This window comes from Suncus etruscus, chromosome 3, assembly GCF_024139225.1.
Source record: "Suncus etruscus isolate mSunEtr1 chromosome 3, mSunEtr1.pri.cur, whole genome shotgun sequence".
Classification (NCBI taxonomy): Eukaryota; Metazoa; Chordata; class Mammalia; order Eulipotyphla; family Soricidae; genus Suncus; species Suncus etruscus.
Window position 1 is genome coordinate 75,720,131 of NC_064850.1, and position 2,214 is coordinate 75,722,344.

General features: G+C 34.2%; 1 non-coding gene across 1 annotated transcript; it reads left to right on the top strand.

Moving 5' to 3' along the window:
* The first annotated feature begins 1,154 nt into the window (after positions 1-1,154).
* On the top strand, positions 1,155-1,281 carry LOC126005256 (small nucleolar RNA SNORA51). The gene has a single exon (XR_007494420.1). It is a non-coding gene; the product is annotated as a small nucleolar RNA SNORA51 (small nucleolar RNA).
* Positions 1,282-2,214: the final 933 nt, after the last annotated feature.

Below are 2,214 nucleotides of genomic sequence, written 5' to 3' on the forward strand. Positions count from 1 at the left end.
TCCTACCAGACTAGAAACTTTTGTTCTTTATTTTATTTTATTTTATTTATCGATTTATTTATTTATTTAGGTTTTTTTGGCCACACCCTGTAACATTCAGGGGTTATTTCTGGCTATGCGCTCAGAAATCGGTCCTGGCTTTGGGAACCATATGGGACCTCGGGGATTGAACCCAGGTCCATCTGGGTCAGCAGCATGCAAGGTAAATGCCCTACCGCTGTGTTATCGCTAGGCCTCTGTTCTTTATTTAACATTATTGTACCCAACCCTAGTAATCTCCTAACTCACAGGGTAATTGTGCTTAAACACATTTATTGAAAGTTATTTAGTCAAGATAGACTTAATAAGATTACAGAAACTAATATATGAAATCTAACTGGCTTGATGTATCACACAGTCTAGTGTGGCTCATGCAATTCTTCCAGGAAACCTCCCATTAGCAGTGATTTAAAGATCCATATAATTTCCATCTTGTACCATCTTCAATTCTTGTCTTTCAAGATATCTGAGTAAGAGGAAAGTGTAACATTTATGATTTTTAGGGTACATGCACCTTGTCTTGCAGATAAGAAGGCAGAAAAAATAAAAATCTGATTTTTTTAAATTCTTTTTTTAGAAGATAGAAAGTTCTATTTGCCCTGATACTTCTCAACATAAAAGGAATTTTCTCCCCCAATTCAAAGGGGTAGTTGAAAAGCTGGACAATCAAAATATTAAGAAATATACACTATACCTATTATTGTGTAGTACATTGTGCTGGAACATGTGTTGATAACAATATTAGTAATGCCTGGCTGCAGTTTTGAAAGAAAAATGATATTCTAATAGTCTGAGTGATTGATCTATAGAATCGTTATAATTCAAGGATAATACAAGAAAGTAAAATAATGGACAATAAGTATGGCAAGTATTGTTTGTGGAACTAGCTTAGCCTCAAAATTCTTGGTATATATCAAATTCCTCCTAAGTGATGAAGTCTACTTCTTAATCAAAATTTGAAAGAAATGTTAACAGAAAGAAAACACTCCTCTTAAAAGTTAAAAGCACCTTTTTCTCTTGAGTATATTTTTAATTCTTTAATACCACTTATCCTCAGTATTCTCTTCTGGAAAATATTATAATGCATATTAGATTATTTCCTTGAGCACCATAAGAAAATGGTAGGCACAGGCTGTGTTCTTTACACTGACTGTATAGAAAGAGGAGGTACAGTAAATGCACCCCATATACACCTCAACACAGGTCCTTTGCCTGGTCTGTATTGTGAATTGGGGGACAAAAAAAAAAAAAGAAAATGGTAGGAGGCTGAAATAAATATTTCTTCTTTTCTTGACCCATAATCATTTTCTGGTTGCTTTTAATGAAAAAAAAAAAAGGTGGTTGTACTGCCACAGGTTGGTTTCCTGAAATCTTTCTTTATTCGACAGCAGACTCATTGTCATAACCTATTCTGTTATAAATCACATGCACTTCCCTAGGGTCTTGATAAGTGGCTAACTATGTAATTTGATTAAATATTTTGATATCAACTTAATGGCTGATAATTCACTAGTGTATTATTAGAACCACTAAAGCCCTGAAGATTTTAGCTAGCCTGGGACAAAAGCAATAAGCTGAGTGAAAAACCTGGGTCTTTTATATTGTTGAAACAATGTCCTGATAGTACTCATCACCAGAACTCTTTCAATGTGTATTCATAAACTTTCTCTTTTGTTTACATCACTGCAGCCAAAGTTTCATATTAATTGGAGCTAAGTGTCCTACACATAAGGAACTTAGTTTGTAAGGTCTTCTTGAGCAAATGAATTCCATACATTTTCAAAGGACTGAGATATTGAAAAATAGACAAAGCAGTGTTCCTTCTTCCTCATAAAATGAGGGAAATAGAAAGCCTGTCTAGAGTACAGGCGGGGGTTGTGTGGGGAGAAGGGAGATTTGAAACATTGGTGATGGGAATGTTGCACTGGTGATGGGTGGTGTTCTTTACATTACTGAAACCCAAATACAATCATGTATGTAATAAAGTTGGTTAAATAAAATAAATAAAAAAAATAAAAAGAAAAAATAAAACCTAGTTTTGCATACCCAAGCCAATCAATGTGACACATGATATAAATAAAAGTTAAAAACATATCATCATATCAGGGGTTAGAGCAAAAAATAAAATGAAAATAAAAAATGTATATTGCGGCAGAGGCCAGCCGCGCCAACGGG